The sequence below is a fragment of the Eulemur rufifrons genome, chromosome 9 (genome assembly GCF_041146395.1).
Source record: "Eulemur rufifrons isolate Redbay chromosome 9, OSU_ERuf_1, whole genome shotgun sequence".
In the NCBI taxonomy this organism is placed as follows: Eukaryota; Metazoa; Chordata; class Mammalia; order Primates; family Lemuridae; genus Eulemur; species Eulemur rufifrons.
Genome location: NC_090991.1, coordinates 54,626,312 through 54,647,649, shown reverse-complemented (window position 1 = coordinate 54,647,649; position 21,338 = coordinate 54,626,312).

Sequence of the window (21,338 nt, the reverse complement as noted above, 5' to 3'; positions counted from 1 at the left end):
CTGCGACCCCTCTGTACATGAGATGATCCACGCAGAGCCTGAACATGCTGAATCGACAGCAGATTCTTGGGGTGATGGTGATTCAGGGTGTGGGCCCATCACTCTGCAGCCCCCCTCCCCCCGTGCCTCCTCTGGCCGGGATGGGGTCCAGGTGGGAGCTGGTGGCAGAGCAGGAAGGTGCTCACAAGCTGTCTCCCTTTCCTTCCCGCTCAGGCCCAGCCAGCCAGACCGCCACGGCTCGAGCCGGGACCACGAGGGTGTAGAGCTGCCCCCGGACTGGACAGGGCTCTGGACCGGCACCAGACAGGACCGAGAGAGAGAGGGGGCGTGGCTGTCCCCAGCACGCATGGGCTTGTCCTCAGAGCACCTCCCAGCGTGCCAGCAGGCAGGCCGCTGTGGCACTAGCTGGGGGACAGGGACAAGGGAACACAGTGGCAGTTTTTATGCGTGACAGGCTGATGAAAAGGGCATAGCATTTACTTTAGCAAGTGTGAGACTGGGGATTGGGGAACTGACCACAGTTGGTAAATATCAAGGGTTAAAAACAGGTCCCGACGTTATCAACCCTGCTGCCGAGTCCAGACGTCACCTTCCGAAAGGACAGGCGCTGGCGGGCAGGAGGGGCTGGCTGCGTCCAAATCCCGATCTCAGTCTCGCACTTCGGGAGACAGCGTGGGAGCTGGGCGCAGACGATCTCGGATGGTGACGGAAACCTGTGACGTCTGGGCCGCCTGCCCCGCCGCTGTCGGGCTGCTCCTCGGAGGCCGCGAGAGCTGGGGCCGTGGCCTGGTCGTCGGGGTGTGAGACACAGGGGGGAGTGGGGAGCCCTCCGAGGCCCCGCTGTTGGGCCCCCCTGGTGCTCGGGGACATGGACGAAGAGGCCTCCCCTTAGGTCAAGACACTTAACCCCCAGTTGAGCTGAGAAGCCGGATGGAGCATGGGGGTCATTCAGAAGTTGGGGGGCTCCTGGGGACTCTACAGGCACGGCACGGGCAGGGGCCGGGGTGGCAAATGTTCCACAGTGCACAGACAGTACCACTGCGATGGCTGATTTTACGTGTCCACTTGGCCAGGCAAGGGGCCCAGCCTAGATACTGCCGTGAAGGTGTTTTTAGACAAGATTAACCCTTAAATCGGTGGGCCCCAGCCAGTCAGTTGAAGACCTTAAGGGAAAAGACTGAGTCTGCAGCACAGGAGGGGACCCTTCCTGCCCTCGGTCCCGAGACTGCAACATCGACCCTTGAGGGGATTCCGGGCTGCGCCTGCCCCGCAGACCCCAGCCTCCGCAGCCCCCACGACCGAGCGAGCCCACTCCTTAAAGTGAGTCTCCTGGTCTGCTTATCCACCCTACTGACTCAGTTTCCCTGGAGAACCCTAACTAATACAACCTCCCAGCCCCACCCTGAGAGCCACTGGGTGGCCTGGGCCAGTCCCAACCAGGTGTCTTTCCTTCCGCCTCTACCACGAAGGCACAGGATGATGGAAGGCCAGCCCGAGCTACAATTCTGGGATTTGAAATTAAAAGTTAAGCCCTAGGCAGCATATGAGAAAGGGCCCGACATGTGGCAAGGACACACGTCTGGGCCCTGAGTCATCCACCCGTCCCCCTCCAAGCTGGCCTCCCCCTGCGTGTGCCTGCCCCCTGCTCCGGGCCTCCCCAGCCCCCGCAGACCCTTGGCGAACGGCCCCCACCTGGAGCCCTTCTCCCCGGGACTCCCAGATGCGCAGAGGCCTGGGTCTCTTGTTAACGGCAAAACTGGAGGGTTCAGGGCAGCAGCAACAACAAAACCTGCAAACCGCTGGGAAGGCCAGGGGGGATTTGTATTTTCTAGTCAAATTGTCCTGGAGGTCGTGTTTGTTCTGCAACTTCAGGGCATGACCTTGCTTGGAAGGGCAGGTGTGGCTGGGCAGGGAGGAGCCCAGGAGAGGAAGGTGAATGGTTCTTCCCCGGGAGGCGCAGGCGATGAGGCTGACCTGGAGGCAGCTTGCGCCGGGCCTGGGTCGAGAGCAAGGGCCGTCCAGACTGGCCGGTGTGTTCGCAGAGCCCGGCTCTCCCGCGTGGCTCCGATCTCGACTGCCAGAGAAAGTTAATGTTTTTAATTAAACAAAGTACATTGGGTTTTTTCCCATTGTAAGTGCGATACTCACTTATTCGAGCTGCAGAAATGGATCTGGCGCTGCGTGGGGTGCCGGGACACTGGGGGACGGCGGGGGGCTTCGTCCCCGACCACAGGAACCTACGATTGGGCCATAGCTCAAGGCAGAAGACTTGGATTTTAATAAAGAGAAGAGGCCGGACGCGGTGGCTCACGCCTGTAATCCTAGCACTCTGGGAGGCCGAGGCGGGTGGATCGTTTGAGCTCAGGAGTTCAAGACCAGCCTGAGCAAGAGTGAGACCCCGTCTCTACTAAAAATAGAAAGAAATTATATGGACAGCTAAAAATATACATAGAAAAAATGAGCCGGGCATAGTGGCACATGCCTGTAGTCCCAGCTACTCGGGAGGCTGAGGCAGGAGGATAGCTTGAGCCCAGGAGTTTGAGGTTGCTGTGAGTGAGGCTGATGCCATGGCACTCTAGCCTGGGCAACAGAGTGAGACGCTGTCTCAAAAAAAAAAATAAAAATAAAAATAAAAAAAATAAAGAGAAGAAAGGGGAAAATCACCCATAATCCTCCACGCAGAAACCAAAACTGTAAACATTTTGGTGAACTTCTTTCTGAGCCTTTCGCTAGGCTCAAAGTATTAAATTCTTTGTGGGTCTGATGGACTGTGAGCACATGGTAGTCACAATTTGGGGCTCTGTTATTTAACTTAAGTGTTTCCATGTTATTTAAAATTCTTCACAGAGAACTCATCTTTTTGGTGGTGACATTACATCCCATGAAGTAGCTATGCTGCTGTTCAATCAGCCGTTCCCTTGTCATTGGAGAGTGGAGATTGTTTTTCCTCCTTTTGCCGTTATGAGTAATAACATCACGAACATCACGGTTCACAGTGACTAAGCCTCAGCGGAAGGAAGGCCTTCTCCGCACTTCTGCTTCTTTGGGACATGTTTTTGGAAATGGAAATATCAGGCAACGAGTCTTTAATCTTTCTTTTCCAAGTGGCTTAAAACCACAAATGTTTTGTACCTATTTATTGTCCCTGTGGGTCAGGAGTCTCTCTGTGGCCAGAGTCTCCCTGCAGGCCGGCGCCAAGCCTGGGCCAGGGCCGCGGGGTCATTGGAAGGCTCGGCTGGGGGCTGCCCCCGCGGCTGCCGACAGGACGGTTCTCACGGGCTGCCCGTGGGGCAGCGCACAGGCCAGCCGGGTTTGCTGGCCTCACCTCCAGGCTCACCTTACAGGCGTGAGCCACCACGCCCGGCCTGTTATTGGCTTTTAATTATTATTTTTATTTGTGGTAAAAGACAGATAAATTTACCACCTTAACCATTTTTAAGTGTGCAGTTGACAGAGTTAAGTGCACTGGCGTTGCTGTGCAGCCATGCCCCTCCGGAGCGCTTCCCGTCCCACAAAACTGAAACTCTGCTCCCATCAAACGGCAACTCCACGTTCCCCTCCCCCACCCCCCCATTCTCCATTATCCTGACTCCAAATACGTCACGTGGGTGGAATCTGCAGCGTCTGCAGTACGTGCCCTTCGGTGGCTGGCTTATTGCACCAAGCACGTCTCAAGCTTCGTCCGTGCTGTGGCGTGTGTCAGAATTTCCTTCCTTTCTGAGGCTGAAGGACGTCCCATCATACATGCGCACCACATTTTGTTCATCCCTTCATGCGTGTCCACGTTTTGGCCGCTGTGCGTGCTGCTGCCATGAGCATGGGTGTACACACATCTCTTTGAGACGGCACCTGGTTTTGAGGGCTTCAGTTGTTCTCATAACCACCTTTTCTCCAGGGAATTCAGTGTAGTTGTGTTTAAGTCCAGAGTGTCCTTTGAGCTCTTAACAAGCCTGGCGATACACCCCGAGCCCTCCCCTGCCCTGGCCACGGCCAAGAGCTTCCCGCGTCGTCTCACCTCACCTGTGCGGGAGGGGCCTTCGTCACCATCCCCACCTACAGGTGGGGAGACCCGGCGTGGAAGGGGAGGAGAATTGTCCAAGGCCGCACATTCAGGCACTGAGGTTTGAGCCCAGACAGTCTGAAGCCTGAGCCCATGTTCTAGATCACTTTGCTCGATGGTTGTAGAGTTCCGGGAAAGTGGAGAGGCAGGCATCATTGTCATTGTGTTGAAAACTCAAGTCACAGACAACTCAAGTGGCTCTGAAGGCCACAGAGCTATTCTCTCTGATTCCTGAGTCTCAGAGACTAGGGCACAATGACTCGCAGACGTTCCCTCCCCGCCCCTGACTGCCCGGTGTCCCCAGGACTTCCCTTGTCCCAGACCCAGCCTCAGTCAGCCGACATCACAGCTCCACCAGAGGCCAGATGTCTGCGAGCCCTGAGCGAGTCAGACAGGAGAGAGGTTAGCCAGCCGGGGTGGGGGGGCTAAAAGCCCCTGAAAGTTTAAAGAGATCCTGCCAAATCGGTGATTGGCTCCCACGGAGATTAGTTTTAATCAATTATTAAGCAATGGTTTAATATTTTAAGAGTTTGCTCAATCACAGAGAAATGAAAACACTTCATGATTTTTCCCCTTACATCTTCCAAAATAAAAATCATAAAACAAGTGTAGGTACAGTGGCATAGATTTTTAAAAACTCCTTTCTGTTGAAATAACTGGATGTCTTTATGTTTATTTTGCAAGTTCTTTTGTGTTCCCCGTGCAGCCCAGCCTGAGTGGGTGCGAGCAGAGCTCACGGAACAGGCTGTGTCCTGGCAGGAGCACCCTGCTGTGTTACAGAAGGCACTATAACGTCCCAAAATGGTCCTGGCGACTTGCTGTGGCCCGACAGTCCGTCCTCGAGGCCTCTCAAGGCCGGCTACATGGGAGAGGCCAAGCATCTCATCCTCGAGCTCCGCCTTCCCACCCCCCACATGTCTGCGCCCATCCACTCCTCCCCTGCTCCCCAAGCCTCACCTTCTGGAGCCAGCAATTTAGGGACTAGGAAGCAGCTGAGAGAGGGCAGCAGGAGAGCCGGGTTGCCACGCACGTGACCAACTCTGAAATAAGAGAGGGCCTGGGCTCCCGTTCTATGCTGCGATCAATTAATTCCCCCTTTGGAGTCTGACACAATGTGCCTTTTACACCCAGGCATCCACTTCCCTACCCCCCTGCCCCACACCCATCCTCCCACCCACCACCACCCATCAGTCTACCCACCCACCCATTCATGCATCCAGCCATCCGCCCATCCATCCACCCATCTACCCACCCACCCACTCACCCACCTTCCCATCCACCCACCCATCCACCCACCCATGCACCTACCCACCCATCCACCCACCCACGCACCTACCCACCCATCCACCCACTCACCCATCCACCCACCCACACAACTACCCACCCATCCACCCACCCATCTATCCGTGTAACAACATCCAGGTGCCAAGCCCTCAGCCAGGAGCTCGAGGAGCTCGCTCTCTGGAGGAGACAGACCATGTCATCCACAGTGCTGGGCACTGAACTAAAATGTCCTCAAAGAATGCTGGGCACAAGGAAGACAGTGACCCCTCCTTGGTGCAGGTGGCCTCTGCAGAGAAGGGCCTCTGTGCTCAGTCCGAGGAAACCACGCAGCCCACCAGGCAGAACAGGTGGGGTTTGGGGCTGTCGTTCCGGGCAGAGGGACCGATCGGAGTCACGGCCCTCGAGCCCCCAGCACACTCGGCCCCTCCGATATCCAGCTTCCCGCCCTGTCGAATAAGGTCACTCTGGCCTTTCCTGTGGGCCATGCAGAGGGGGTCACTTCGAAGCGGTCTGCGTGCTGGGCAGGCCCAGCATTTCCTGGCTGCCACTGTCGTCCAGGGAAGCTCATGGGGGGGAGGTCGGGGGGTGGGGGACGGTCAAGCCATTGAGGTGTTCCTGTAGATTATTCAAATTAATTTGCTATATCTAGATCATGCCATGTCCTAATTAGTGTAGCCCTTCAAGATTGTTCTGCGTTCGCAAAGTTTTCTGAAATGGGCCACCACTTTAAACTCCAACAGCTTCTGCCCAGAATTCAGTCCAGAATTTTCTCTCCCCCCACGGCTGCCCCCAGACGCCCCGGCTTCCGCTCACGGAAGAAGTCTTGCTACACAGCAGGAACACAGATCCTGCTTTGGGCTTTTCTGAACTCCAAGCCTCAGTAACCCAGGGGCATTTTATAATTGATTTGCCTCCATCAAAGTCACAGGTGACTCACACACGCAAGGATTCTCAAGCTGCTTCTGGGCGAGTTCCGACATCACCTGTGTGCGCTGTCTGCACCAGACGTCACCGCGGAGTGGGTGGATCGGAGGCAGGAGCCGTGGCCGGGGGACTCGCTGGCAGAGCCCGGGCTGAGCTGTTCCCGCTTCTTTGGGTTCGACAGCAGCGTCTGCCTTAACTCTTCCGCCAGGGGATCTGTGTATCCCGAAGACAGTATGTAAAATATTTATTAAGAAGAGTATCTATTTTTAACTAGGGCTGATTTCAGTTCTATTATTCATGCAGCCTCGGAGGGCAGGCTTCACGCTTGTCTGCGTGCGGGAGCCATGGAGAGGAGCGAGGAGAGTCGGAATCGGAGACGGGGCGTGGGGGGCGGCCGGGGTGCCAGGCAGGAGCGGGGGCAGCCGCGCTGATGCCGCCGCCTGGTTTCAGTCAAACCTCTGCCTTCAGGTCACTCTGTCTGTGAGATCTGGTGAAAGCTTTGGCCTCATTTAAAAACAAAGTCGCCTGCGCCCTGTGCCAGCCCTCTGAGGGTCCTCCCCGAGAGAGTGGGGCCTCGGCACGCAGGCATCACGCAGACAAGGCCCCTCTGGCCTGCGGAGCCCGGGGTAACCGACCCATGACAGACAGGCACCTGGCGCCCGCAGGCCCCGGTCCGACACGGTCTTGAAGACAGCCTGGAACTGTCAGATCCCAGAGAGAACAGGCCGGGCTACCCGCTGAGCCGAGGGACGGGCAGGTGTCTGGTGAAGGCGCCACGGCAAGGGCTTGCTGAGGGACGGGGTGTGGACACCCTCTGCTCCCCTGAAATCCCTGGGCACAAAGCTGCCGAGTGTCCACCTGCCGCCGAGCAGAGGGGGACAAGGGGGAGTCCTGGGCCCACTTGGAACAGCCCTGGGCCCTGGGGCCAGTCCCTTAACCTTTCTCAGCCTCCGTGTTCCCAACTATAAATGGGGAGCCCCCTGGGGATGTCGTGGTTCATAGAAGATGCTCTGCCAGGCTGTCCAGTCCCTCCATCCTGCGGACGAGGAGGTGACGAGGGGGAGGGAGAGGGACGGACAGATGGCCATGCTCATTTGGCGCCAGGCCTCGCGCTCAAGCCTGCACTGTCGTTGCCACCTTGCGGATGAGACCCCGTCCTTCTCACTCACACCCACGACACCGCCGGGGGCAGGCAGTCCCTCCTGGAGCTGACGCCACACACGCTCCGACCCTCCTGGCATGGGGGCCAGTGCTACAGCCCAGCCATCCAGGGTCCCCTCATCTCAGGGTGCCCCTTCTCTTTCCCGAGTGGGCCAAGCGGGGAGCCGCCCACACAGGCTGCCCTCCGGCAGGACACGCTGTGCCCGGCGCCCCGGCTCTGGCTCTGGTCCCTTCTGCACCCGCCTGACCTTGCCGGGTGGGAGCAGCGGCTGTCGAGGTCGGGAGGGAAGCAGGCACACGCCTGAGGTTGAGGAACCATCGGACGCACGCTTGGCGGAGGAAGGCAGGGACAGGGACTGGGACATGTAGGTCAGCGCCAGAGGGCCCGCGTGAAACCCAAATAGGACGCGCTGGTGCGGGGAGCAGAGCATCCCCGGGGAAGGTCGCAGGGGCAGAGCGGCTCTCGAGGCCGGCTCCGCTCTCACTGGCCTGTGCCCCGCTCCCCGGGCTCAGATCCCCAGATGGACCGTTCATGGCCACCCCGGGCCCCCTGACTCCATGGGAGAGAGCAGAAGGGGACGGGGGGGTGCAGGGGACAGGACATTGTCTTCCTGGGGGCCTCCTTGGCTGCCCCCCGACTCTACTCCCTGCGCCTCCTCCTGCCTCTCCCCCCTGCCCGGCCCCGCTCTGCGGTGCTCCTGGGGAGAGCACAGCTGACACAGGGACGTCACCCCTCAGTCTGGGCCTAGGTCTGGAACCCAGGGCCAGCCCCCAACTCCCCAAGGCCACCCGTCCTAGGACAGCTCCCAGGCTCCTCACCCTGTTTCCTGTTCTCTGTTGGTCTCCAGCCTTCTGCCCCGTTCTTGCAGCTCTGGGGGCTCTTGCAGCCCACAGGTCTCCCCGGCACCTCGCTGTTCCCAGGCTCACGGCTCCCACGACACCCAGAAATCACCCGAGAATGTCACTCCGCCTTGGAGGCACATGGTCACATTGGAAGGGCTTCAATAAATATATGTACAGTTTCCATTGCTTCTTATGGGCATGTATTTTTTGGTTTTAAAAAAAGTGTTAAGTATAAAGGTCATAAAAGAAAATGTGCCTGTAGCAATTTTTAAAGGAGGGAGACAGAGCCCAGGGCGGGTGGGCAGCTGTCAGAGACGCGGCCTGGGGACCCTCAGAGCCCTCTCAGACTTGCGCCTGCGGGGTCTCATTAACCCAGCTCGGTGCCAGGCCTCCAGGCCCGTCCCGTCCTCCGCCGCTGCCCCCTGGCTGGTGGCCAGCCCCCTCACCCCACTGCGGAGCTGCAGGTCTCCCTCCCGGCAGGAGTTAACCCCCCTGGGAGCTTTGCGACCAGGCCAGCGTTGGTTTCCCGCCTTCGACCTGGGATGAGGTCGGACAGGTGGGCAGGTGGGGCCGCATCTGTGCTGGGGTAGGAGGGGGGCGGCCCTCATAGCCTGTGGGGCGCGTGCCGAGCCCTCAGCTCCACACAAACGCGCCTCACACCTGACTGTCCACATGGGACGACGGCACGGGACAGAGCTGAGGGCCGGTGCCTGACAGCCCCGCGGGTGCTGGCGGCTCTGAGCCAGGCCCCCGGGATAGAGACAGTCGCCATCTCCCCTCTCCACCCTGGAGACAGAGAGTTGGTGCAACCCGTCCAAGGGCACAGCCGGCACGGGGTAGCGGGACGTGAGCCGGCCAGGTGCTTTGGGATCCAGTCTGTCCGTCTGTCCAGCTGGGGAGGAGGAGGGGGGAGGGAGGGAGGGGAGCTCTCAGACGTGTGCTCCACCCCAGAGGTGGGCCTGCCCCCGTGCTGCTGTGGCCCCCAGGCTGAGGCACATCGCCTTGGCCCTGCCCCTCCCCCCCACTCACACACACACACACACACACACACACACACACACAAATGCGCGCGCTGCTCGCAGCAGGAGGACAAGAGGCAGACCCAGCAGCAGAGCACTCGAAGGGCTTCCTGCCCGCCCCTCTCCTGGCTGGCGAGGGCTGCCCGCAGCGTGCCAGTGTGCTCGGGGTGGAGACTCCATGCGAAGCCTCCTGATGGCCAAGTTACTGCTTTTATTTATGTCCCTCTGGGAGAGGCCTGAGGCTTCCCGGTAGCAAAACACTTTAAAAACAATAAAGAGAAGCCGGATCCCGGCCACAGGAATCCTCAAGGCTGAACCAATGCTGGTGCCCAGCTCTGTGGACGTGGCCTCCAGCAGCGTGGGCAGGGCGCCGAGGGCTGAGCGGGTGGCAGGGAGCAGGCAGGGCTGACCCTGTGCGGCCGCGGCTGGCCTGCTACGGCACAGTGGCAGGGGCCGGGAATCGCCACGTGCAGGCTCCGTGACCCTTTGCGTAACTCCACTCCTGACAGCCCCAAATCCTGCGCAGTGCTGTCGCCACATTCCACACGTGCCACTGGCGATCAGAGAAGTGCACGCGTGCAGGGACCTCAGCCGCCAACGGGCACAGCCGGGAGCCAAACCCAGGCTGGGGGAGGGGCAAAGTGCACCCTTAACCATTAGGCCACACGGCCTTATGTGGGAGAGCTCCGATGCTCCTCACACACGCACACACAACCACGCCCTCTCTCTCCACACACACACACACACACACACACTCCCTCTCTCTACACACACACAACCACACCCTCTCTCTCCACACACACACACACACACACATGTCCTCTCTCCACACACACACAAACCACACCCTCTCTCTACACACAGACACACACACACACACACACACACACGTCCTCTCTCTACACACACACACACACACACACACACACGCACACATCATCTCCTTTTCCGGTGACCTGCACTCACTCTGAACCCCGCCCCGCTGCCAACTCCCTGCTGCCTGGAACCCCACCTTCCCATGACACGTGGATTGACTGACAACAGCTTGAAGAGCTTCCTCCAGCAGCCGGCTGTCACTTGCAAGGAGCAGAGCCAGCTGCGGTAACTTAAGCAGAAGAGGAAGTTATCAGAAGGGCGCTGGTTACCCCAAAGATGACCCAGATGCCAGGAGAGCCACACTGAGGGAGGTGGGGTGCGGCAGACGCCCCTGAGGACGCCGTGTCTATCAGGTGGGCGGCGGGCAGCCACAGGTCACACTGCACTAACAGACAGCCCTGAGATGCCAGCTGCTGCAGACAACAGGCCTCCTTTCCGGTCTGCTCCCACAAGGAGGTCATCGCAGATCAGCGGGAGGTCTCCTTTCGTCCTGGTCACTCAGGGATCTGGTCACCGTGCCAGAGGGGAAGAAAGAGTAACCTGGAGGGTCTTCAATGCTCCTAGCTCAGTGGGCCCTGGAGAAGGGTGGGGGCTGGAGATTGAGTGGATCACCAACTGCAAATAATTCAGTCAATCGTGACTGTGTAATGGAACCTCCATACAAACCCATGAACACCGGCTCCAGAAGCTTCCCCACTGGTGAGCACATCGAGTGGCAGAGGGCACGGAAGCCTGGTGCCCCCAGCCTGTATCTTGTCCCATGCCTCTCTTCCATCGGGCTGTGCTGGAGTTGCATCCTTTGTAATCCATCAGCAACAGTAAGTAAAGAACTTTCCAGAGTTCTATGAGCCATTCTAGCAAATTACTGAACCCAAGGAGGGTGTCGTGGGAAACCCCTTTTATGGCTGGTTGGCCAGAAGTGCTGGTGACCATCTGGGACTCGTAATTGGCATCTGAAGTTGGGGGCAGTCTCGTGGGGCTGAACACTTAACTGTGGGGTCTGTGCTAACTCTGGGGAGTCAGTGTCAGAGCTGAATTGAATTGTGGGACACCCCAGCTGGTATCTGGAGAGTTGGAGAACTGGTCCGTGTGAGGGAAAACCCCCAGACATTTGGTGTCAGAAGTGGGAGTAAAACTAGTTCAGAATGGTGGGGACACTCCTTTGGTGCATCTGTCCCAGCTCACCTCTTCCAAAGAGCCTTCCAGAAGGCCTGGGGACGAATGAGCCACAGAGACACTGGGGCAGGAGAGGACAGTTTCAGCAACCAGCAGGCCTGGGATGGAGAATGCTGCTCTTTCGCTGAGGAGGCTGGACCCTGAGCAAGCCTCTGAGCCTTCTGTGCAGCCTTAGTCTCTGCAGGTGTCTAAAAACGGGGGTACCCGATCCAGCAATTCCACTTCCGGGTACACACCTAAAAAAAGTGAAGGCAGGATCTTGAAGAGCCATTTTCACCCCATGTTCATATCACCAGAGCGTAAAGGTGGAAGCCGGGATTCCACTCCCACGAGGTCTGCCGACACTGTTTGGCGGAGACAGAAAGTGGCACGGTGGCCGCCAGGGCCTGGGGGAGGGGAGACGGGGAGCTGTTGTTTAGTGGGGTTAGATTTCAGTGTGGGACGATGCAAAGTGTCCGGGGGGTAAATGATAGTGGCGGTTGCACAACGTGTGAGTGCACTGAATGCCACGCAGCTACACACTTAAATATAGGTACCACGGTACATGTCATGGTACAGACATTTTACCACAATTTAAAACTTTTTAATGTAAATGTTAAAAAGAGAGGTGCCTGTTGGACTACGGCCCAGCCTGTGGTGCTAATCAGAGACCCTCTTTCCTTCCCTCTCCCTGGATTGGCACTGAAGACCCCCAACCCCAGACCACCCCAGCTACCCCCATGTCACTCCCTACTGGTTTCTGAGCATCCTGGGGGCGGAGAAGCAACAGCAATCATAAGCAGCACTTGCTAAGGGCTTCCACAGACCTGCATGTTCTGAGAGCTCTGTGGGGTTTACCTCATTTCGCCCTCCCACAGCCCAGAGAGTCGAACTCACCTGTCCGAGGTCACAGCTGAGTGGTGGAGCCGGCTCCCGCCCAGGGGAGACTCGCACCTCGCACACCTCGCACTAGCACACCCTAACCGTCTTCTCACCCCTGACTGATGGCACCTAGAGGTTGCTTGAAGCCGGTGCCCAAGGACAGCCCGGAAGCAGGCTACGAAGACAGCAGCACCCAGGGCCTACGTCTTCCATCTCCTGGGCTGCAGCGAAGGGGCGTGGTCTCCACGCCAAGCCTGCGCCTTCTGAGATGCATGCTGGGACCCGCCTGGAAGGAACCGCCAGTCCTTTTTACTTCCTGGGTGGCAGTACCCAGCCAGCCTTCTGTCTGAAAGGGTCTACCGGTCACAGCACATCCTTTTTCCCTGAACGGCCCCAGTGCCCAGCCATGTGACTCCCAGCCATGGGGTTCCTCCAAGGACACCTCCTTGTCCTATGTCCCCGGGAATGGCCACCCTGGTCGAGGGCTGGCTTTGCCTCCTCTCTGGGTCTTCCCCAGTTCTCACAACTGGCCTGGGGAGACGGGCCCCTCCAGGGCTCTTCGGGGCAATTGTCTCTGCAGGCTGAGCTGCAGGTGGCTGTCTGCCCCGTGGGCATTCTTAACACTTCAGACATGTGCCCTGAGGCGCGTGGTGCCCAAGTCCATGTCCCGGGCGCTGGCAGCGTGACACGTGACGTGTGCAGGTGCCAGGTGAGAGCCCACGTGCAGGGAAGGGAGGGCAGGGCTCACGCTGTGGGTGCACCCAGGGCAAGCTGTAAGTGCTACAGCAGCAAATCAATTTTGCAAAGCAATTTGTCCCCTCTCTCCAGCTGGCCCCAGGAGGCGCAGCTTAATCACTCTGGAGCACAGTCAGAAGACAGCAGAGGATGCACAGATCCCTGCCTTCTGCAGGGAACAACTGGCTTCTCCACGGCAGGCAGGCGGGACTGAAGCGTCCCCAGGGCAGAGGCGAGGTTGCCCAGGTGTCTCCACGCCCCCCACCTGCGTCTCTCTTCTCCCCCCACCAGAACCTGAGCCCTCAGGGGGCCCCTCCTCCCTCACTGGAAAGAGGAGCAAAACTACCCTCCACCCCCCCACCCCCACCCCCACCCCCGTGGAGGTCCCTCTGGAAACAGCATAGAGGGAGGGGTCTGTAAGCACCTTACATCTTGTCTAGCGGGGAGGGAAGTCTGGGTAAAGAAATAAAACTAATCTGGTCTTTCAGGCACCAGTGGCTCACCCAGCAGGGGTCTCGCGGTCTGCTACCGTGTCACCCAGCGCTGCTGGCTGTGCTGACTCAGAGCTGGGAATGGGCCAGTCCTTCACTCACACTCTCCTGGGAGTGGCCTGCTCCCAGAGAGGGCAGCAGCTTGCCCAAGGCCACACAGCCAGGAGTGCAGGGGCAGGGGCAGGGTGCAGCTCCCCGTGGGCAGTGGCTCTGGCAGGCAAGAGGACAGAGTCTCCAGGGGACACCTCCCCCACTGCCACCTGCCCCTCCAGTGTCTGGTTCCCAGGGGCAGCCCTCTCCCTGGTGGCCAACAGGGAAGTGAGCTTTAGAGAAGCATTTCCTTTCCTTTCCTTTCCCTTCCCTTCCTTTCCTTCCCCTTCCTTCCTTTCTTTCTTTCTTTCTTTCTTTCTTTTTTTTTTTTTTTTTTGTTGTTGTTGTTGCTCTGTTGCCCAGGCTAGAGTGCAGTGGCATCACCATAGCTCACTGCAGCCTCCAGCTCCTGGGCTCAAGTGCTCCTCCTGCCTCAGCCTCTCAAGCAGCTGGGACTACAGGCGTGAGCCAGGACACCCCCAGGATGCCCGGCTAATTTTTCTATTTTTATTAGAGACAGGGTCTTGCTCTTGCTCAGGCTGGTCTCGAACTCCTAAGCTCAAGCAATCCTCCCACTTCGGCCTCCCAGAGTGCTGGGATTACAGGCGCAAGCCACTGTGCTGGCCAGAGGAACATTTTCTATCAAAGGTCTGGCCACCCTTCCTCCAGTGCCAGGAAGGTGGGCCCATAAGACAGCCCAGCCAATCAGAGGGGCACTGTCTCCCTCCTCGAGGACATGGGATTCTCCCTCCCACCAGAATACCAGCCCCCCCAACCCCAAGCGTGTCCCTACCTTTGTGTCCCCCCTGCCAACCTTTTAAAGGGAACACTGCAGATTTAAACCACAAATTAAATTTTTAATGAAACCACACAACAGTAGTGCCCGATGCCATTCAATATTGATGAGATCACAGTGTCCGGCCGGCGGGCGCTCGCCCTGGAAAGCGTTTCAGGATGTTATGCACGCAATATGGGACCAAATTAATTATTTGCAACAAAGGGCTCCGCGCCTCTGCAGTGCTGCTGGGGCCCGGTGAGCGTAAATCCGGCGCTTTTCATTATCGCCAGCTATGAATGGCAGTCCCAGGGAAGGAAGCGGTGACATCACAGGCCCATACTAGAGAGGGAGGCTGAGACAGCAATACAGGGGTGGGGAGAGAGAGGCTGTGTGCATGTGGGCTGGAGAGGGAGGGAGGCACGGAGGGGGCGAGGTCTCACCATGGAGCACTTAGGCCTAAAGCAGAGACTGCAGCAAAATGCAGCACATTTCTCCAAAGGCCCCGGTTCCTGCCTCCCTCGCCCAGCTCCCTGAGGCGTCCCCTCACTCAAAGGGGCTCCCTCAGGGCTGGGCACCTCCAGCCTAGTGTCCCTCCGCTGGGGAGGACAGCCACCCACTGGGCTGGCCCATGCACAGGTGCAGGGGCTGGAGGGTCCTGAGTCAGCCATCGGAAGGTGAGCATCCTGGTGGCCGGGGGAGGCCGGCTCCAGCTCCACTGTGGGGCCCCATCCGCAGCCTGCCCAGGATGAAGGGGGCACGTCCCTGGACCAGGCAGTCCGGCCCTTCCAGGCCGGCACAACTGGGCTTCCAAGAAGCTCCCTGGAAGCCACCTCTGGGTGACGGGTCCCCCAAGAGCAGAGCAGACAGGGAGCTGGGTGAAGGGCACAGTCCATGCCCAGCCGGGAGCTGCAGCCCAGGCAGCCACGAGCAGGGCGCTCCCCTGGGCCGTCCCCGTGCCGGGTGCCCTGGGAACCCCTGGGACACAGGCAAAGTCCCTCTTTCATAGGTGCAGAAACCAAGACGAGTTTGAGTGACTGGTCTAAGGTTTTAAAACTGGGGAGGGTACAGCAGGGCCTCGAGCCCCACTGGCCTCCACGGGGACCTCCGGGTCCACCTGATGGACTGGACCATGCCATTGTCCCTCCTCCACCGTGAGACACCGCTGGGGCCAGGAAAGGGCCACAAAACACAAGCGTCAGGCGTGTCCAAGACTGAGCTAAGGAATAGGAGTCAGAGGAAAAGGAGCCAGCAGGCCCCCACCAAATCCTGGTTTGGCAGGGCAGAGGGTCTGTGCAGCCACTGGGCTCGCTGCAAAGCACCACGAAATCCTGCCCTGGTCCACCACAGCCCGCGCACATCCGTGCTTTGGGCCCAGCCAGAAACCTCTTGGTGGGATCTTAACATAGTTAAGGGTAGCAGATGCCAACGCTTTAAGAAAAGTGCAGGAAAGGCCGGGCGCGGTGGCTCACGCCTGTAATCCTAGCACTCTGGGAGGCCGAGGTGGGCGGATCGTTTGAGCTCAGGAGTTCGAGACCAGCCTGAGCAAGAGCGAGACCCCATCTCTACTAAAAATAGAAAGAAATTATATGGACAGCTAAAAATATATATAGAAAAAATTAGCCGGGCATGGTGGTGCATGCCTGTAGTCCCAGCTACTCGGGAGGCTGAGACAGGAGGATCCCTTGAGCTCAGGAGTCTGAGGTTGCTGTGAGCTAGGCTGACGCCACGGCACTCACTCTAGCCTGGGCAACAGAGTGAGACTCTGTCTCAAAAAAAAAAAAAAAAAAAAAAAAAAAAAAGTGCAGGAAAGAGAAACTCAACACCAAGAAAATTCTATCCACCAATTTTTTAAAAAAATTAGCTGGAAGCCTCACTGTGACTCCACTACCTGGGAGAGTTCCTGGCACATGGCAGTCCTGGAAGAATGTTCACCCAGTGAATGAATGAATGAAAACTCAGAAGCCCTGGTCCTGTGTTACTGGAATTAGTTGTACTATTTAGGGCAAGGTACTAAAACGTAAGGAGCCTTGATTGCCTCATCTGTAGAATGGGCAAATCAAACATAAGAATGCCACCGCCGCGCCAGCCTCATCGGTGTGCTAAGGAATCAGATGAGGAGCTTATTTGCATTATGCCTTAATTCCGGAAGCTCCCAGCAGCCCGCCATGGGCTCCTGGCCCCCGAGGTCTGTGTTGACCACACACAGTGGTGGCCCTGTCCCCAGAGGAGGAGGCGTGACAGCTGCCTGCTCCCTGTCAGAGACCTCGCTCTCCCCCTGCGAGGAGTGAGTGATGGCTTCCTCACACAGACCTTGTAATAACTGTAATCTCGCGCCAGTACATACCATTTTTATTCCGAAACACTTTTATGCCTCAACTCATTTTATATTTCATATGCCCTCTCCTGGCGTTTGGCAGATGGTAAAATTGACGTGCAAGGACACAGCGAGCTGGCAGGCCCCCCGCCCAGACTGATGGCACACACTGCACCGCCAGATGCCGGGGGCGGGAAGGAGCACCCTGTCTCGGGAACACTTTAATGCAAACTGTGGCTCTCAGGGTGGGGGCTCCAGGGCACCCCAGACCTGGCTTGTGCATCTGTGAACTTGGAGTTGGGAGTGATCAAGAGCATTTTGAAGTCCAGACGGTACCATACAAGCGCCCGAGAGTACTAGTATTCCTGTTGTCCTCGCTGTTGTCGAACTCAGAGATCAGAAGTCTTACAACAACGACCCGCTAAGTACCGGAGTCCCAGCATGCTGTTTCCAGCATTCTCCTGTTTTTGTCCCTCCGTCTCCCCAGCTGGTCTCCCTCCTGGTCTGGCTGTAAGTCCGTCACCCCTAAAGATGCTCCAGGGCTCCATTATCAGCCCCGGCCCCCCAGCAGACCCTCAGGCCCCTTCAGCTCAGTTCAGCCTGGGCCTTGAGGAGAATCCTTGGACTTTACCGTTCTAACCTCGTCCTGGCTATGGGACAACCACCTCAAACTGCACGGGCCCCGTGTGAACTCATGGACTCCTCCCTCCCTCCAAACCCTCCCCAGCTGCCTCTTCTTCACAGGGGGCACCACCACCTCTTGCCCCAAGCAGGAAGGGAGCCAGGGGTCTTCCTGGGCCCCTCCCTCTCCTTCATCCCCACACCTAAGCCTTCCCCAACCCTGCCAGTTGCGCCTCCTAAAATGTTCTCGAGTCCAGCCCTGCTCCCATCCCAGCACCCCTCTGCAAGCCTTGCTCCCCATCCAGTCTGCCCGCCAGGGCTCTGAGCTGTTCCCTGCGAGGCCCTTGTCCCCTGGCCAAGGCACTGGCTCTCAGCTCTGCATACAACCCCCCAAGCCGCCTTGCCCACCGCCCCACCCACATTGCCCATGGTCCGCTTTGCTCTTCACTCTTGGTGACACGAAACATGTCACCCTCCACGGCCTGCCCCTCATCGCCCCCGGCGTCGCTCAGGCTAGCCCCCTGCCTCTCACTTTTCAAGACACCTCTCTGCCGTCACCTCCTCAGGAGACCCCGCCACTGGCTTGGGGCATCTCCTGTCCGTGTGGCACTCTCGCATGGTCCCCAAGGTCTGTCTGTCCCTGTCTAGCCTGCTAGGTCCCAGGGATGGAGGACAGAGTCTTATTCACCCCCGGCCACGGCACCTGGCCTGCCCCTCAGTGGATGCCCTGGAAATATTTGCTGAACTGGGGCTACATTAGGAACATTTACACTGCCCTGAGTGCCCGAGAATCCGCTGGTGCCATGAGACCCCTGCTTGGAGAAGAGCAAGACAAGGGCCCAGGTTTTCCCATTTATTGGAGCCAGTAAATTGTCAATTCAAGAGCACCTCTTCCCCCTCGACCCAGTGCTGGACTCAGCCTGAGAGGATAGGGCAGGGCTGGGACAGGGACCATGCAGGGCTCTGTCCCAGCCAGACTGGCCACTGGTGAGAGCAGGGAATCTGGGGGGACCCCACTGCCCGAGGCTGGTGATCCGCTGCCGCTGCCACAGGTTTCGCTGTCTTTGCACAGAATCCAGCGTGGGCACGAATGTGTGCACCCCGTGGGGAGGCAGGAATGGCTTCTCCTCCAGGTGGCCTGGGGTCGGGGGTTGGCAGCCCTGGCCTGTGCTGCCCACACGCTGGGTGTGATGGGCTGGGCACCGTCCCCCTCAGGTCTGCTCTCCCCTGTGCCCGCTGGGGGCTCCCTGCTGGGCCTTGGGGCACCAAGGCAGGGCTTGAGCCTCCTTCGACCTCCCCTGGATGTGTGTGCGACCCTGGGCTGCTCTGGGCTCCCCTGGGCCCCTCAGCTGTGACCACAGTGGCCCAGCTGTGCCTTTAAAGGCAAAGAATGTCAAGTGGACAGAAGGACTTTGAAAAGGGACAATTGCTTGTTCATGAGATACAGTGATGCCTGCAGGGGTGTCATGAAGAGGGCAGAAGGGACCTGTCCCTTGTCGCACAGAACATGGGTGGGGCCTGTCAGGAGGGTGACTCCAGGGCACAGGTGGGCGGAGGCTGTGACTCAGAGGCGCTGTGGGGCTTGCTGCTGTCAGAGCAGCCCCACGCCCACCCCCTTGGGCCTAGGGGTGCCTCACCTGGAGAGGGTCACATGGCCTGGGCTGGTCCTGCGGGCTCAGCTGCCGGGGGTCCCTAGGATTCTCCCCTGGTGGCAGCCAGAAGCCCCTCTCCTCTGCCCGAGGACAACCCCACCGTGTGCCTTGAGCGAGGTGGATAACCACACAGAACAGTGCCCCAACTGTGCCCAGGCAGCCCAAGGAATTGCCACCAAGTGAACACCCCCACGAAAGCAATTCCCAGATGGAGAAACAGAACGCGGCCAGCACTCTGGGGGCTGCTGGAAACAACAGAGCCCAAAACAACTGTGGAACATTACAGGGAATGTCCCCTGACACGGGAAACACCAGCCACTCACTTCATTGCAGACTGTCCCCCTACCCTGGACAAGATGCCAATGCACCCAAGGGGGGCCCAGGCCACATCCAGCAGAAGGGCAAGCACCTGACTCTCAGCTGGGGTGCACCGTGTCCCGGGCTGTGATTGGTGAGGGCTCCTCCTTCTTCCCTGGGCGGAGGGGGGCCAGGGCCTCTCCCACTCCAGCCTGCCCTGCCCTTCTCTCCCCTCCCAGCCTCACCTCTGCAGGGGCAGCTATTCTGGAAGGCAGGGTGGGCCCTCATGCTGGAAGGGCTCAGAGGCAAGTGGGGAGGCAGGTGCCTGTGCCCAGCGCCCTCGCATTGCCCAGACTGAGAACAGCTCTTTCTTGCTCAGAGTGGTGGCTCTAGACCCACTAATGGCCTTGGCCTGGGAGGGGACAGGCCCAGGAGATGCTACAGGGTGAGCGAGGGTCTCCGGCTCAGCACACCCCTGCGCAAGCTCCCACCGTCCGCTGGGAAAGACGCTTGGTGGGCACTGCAGTCCTGTGACACGGCCCAACCTGCCTGTCTAGTCTTGCGCCCACCCGCTCCCTTTGCCTTCTCTCCCCCACCCCGAGTCTGGCCTCCAAAGCCTCTCCAAGCTCCTCCGCCAGCGCTGTGCTGAGCCGCCACTACCTGCTGATGGCTAAATTTTCAGCACGTTTGCAAGTCCTAAAATGCTTGAACACAGTCGTCATTAAAATTTAAATGAATAAAAACTTATAATTAAATTAATTATACTTAAAACAGGTAGTTCTCAAAACTCATCACTTCTTGATCATGTTATTATGTTTTAATGTTATCTATGTTTCCCAGGCTTATTCTCATCTATTGCACCAGCACGCGGGAGGACTGTACCCTAGCGAGCTACCTGTGCACGGCTTCCCACGTCCTCGGTGAGGTCCTGTCCACCGGCAGCCTCAAACTTACCCAGGTGGGTGCCCGCCGCGCTTCCTCCCTCACCCTAGCTAGCGGATCTGGGTGTGGGACTCAGGCCCGGTGGGCATCGCTGGGTGTCCACAGCGCCATGGAGTCCTCCTGACCCCAGAGCCAGACACCCTGGGTTTCCTTCTCTGATGGCCTTGGGCAGGGTGGGTCTTCTTTCCTTTCCCCAGCTCCCTGGGCTTCCAGATACTTCCAGAACGCTGGGGAGGCAGAGGGGACCCTAAACACAACCAGATTGAATCTCCGCTTGCCCAAGATCTTGTGTCCAGCTGAAAAGGATTTAAAGGAGACAGTGGAATGTGGCAGGGTGGCCTCCACCTGAGTCTGTGCGGTGCCCACAGGTGTCTGTCTGGCACAGCGCCTGCTGCCAGACCCAGCCAGCCTAAGCGTAGGTCCCAGGCTGGACCTAAAGGGTCCCGCCCCTTGACGGTCGTCTCCTCCCCCTCCGCACTTCCCAAAGGTCCCGCTGCCCCTGGACACTGTCCCAGGGCCCCTCCTCCCATCCACTCCCGTCCTCCGTGAAGGGGGGACCCGCCCCTCAGTGCCGAGGTGCCAGGCCCGTGAGGTCTGCTTCCCTGGTGCCAAAGCCAGAGGGAGGCGTCCTAGAGGTGGACAGGTTGCAAAGCCAGGGCCCCGGCCTCAGGCGCCGCGAAGGCTCCGCCGCACCTGGGGCTCATGATCAAGACCTGCCTAGGGGTTCCCGGCTCCGTCCACACAGCCTTCGCTGGGGAAGGGCCGCCCCCGCCCCGCGCCCACGCGCTCTCAGGGTCGGGCCAGAACCGCCTCCCTTAGATGCATGGGGACGGCGGAGGGGCCAGATCGCTGGGGTGGGGAGGGCACCCGCCCGGGTCTCCGGATGGGAGTTCGGCTAATTCTTGTTGAGCTGCGTTCCAGCCTGTGGCGTTCCGGGAGCATACTCCCCGTGGGCACGCGCGTGGCTGACCCCTCCCGCGGACCGGGGTCGGGAGAGGACACGAGGGGGCGCGGGCCCTCGGTGGTTAGCGAGCAGGGCGAGCGGCGCGGGCAGAGGCGGGAGCCCCGCACGCCCTCGGAGAGCGCCGAGCAAAGAACAGCCGCGTGCGGGCCGCGGGGTCCCTCTGGCGCCGGGAAGCGGTGGCCAAAGTACGGGCGGGCTCGCAGCCCGGGGCTCAGGGAGGCCTAAAGGCTGAGACGCCGAATGCAGGCGG